This window comes from Eimeria mitis, genomic scaffold (genome assembly GCF_000499745.2).
Source record: "Eimeria mitis Houghton genomic scaffold, Emh_scaff1779, whole genome shotgun sequence".
NCBI lineage: Eukaryota > Apicomplexa > Conoidasida > Eucoccidiorida > Eimeriidae > Eimeria > Eimeria mitis.
In genome coordinates, this window is record NW_013570096.1 from 8,065 (window position 1) to 8,371 (window position 307).

Below are 307 nucleotides of genomic sequence, written 5' to 3' on the forward strand. Positions count from 1 at the left end.
CTCGATTCTGCTGCGCCCCACAGTGCTGAGGAGGGGGAGCAGCAAGAGCACAGCCACAGCAGCGCGTGCAGCAACGATACAGATGTACTATAGTAAGTGTAACGGGATTTGCTGCTGCTGCTGCAACAGCAGCAGCAGCAGCAGCAGCAGCAGCAGCAGCAGCAGGACCTGCTGCTGCTATCATGTCGCTGCATATGTTCCTTCGCTGCAGCGGGCTCTGCGGCAGAGGGCGTATTTATTTTGTTTCATTTTTTTTACTTTTGTAAATTAACTAAGTTAAACGTTTTCAATTTTTTTAAACGATTCA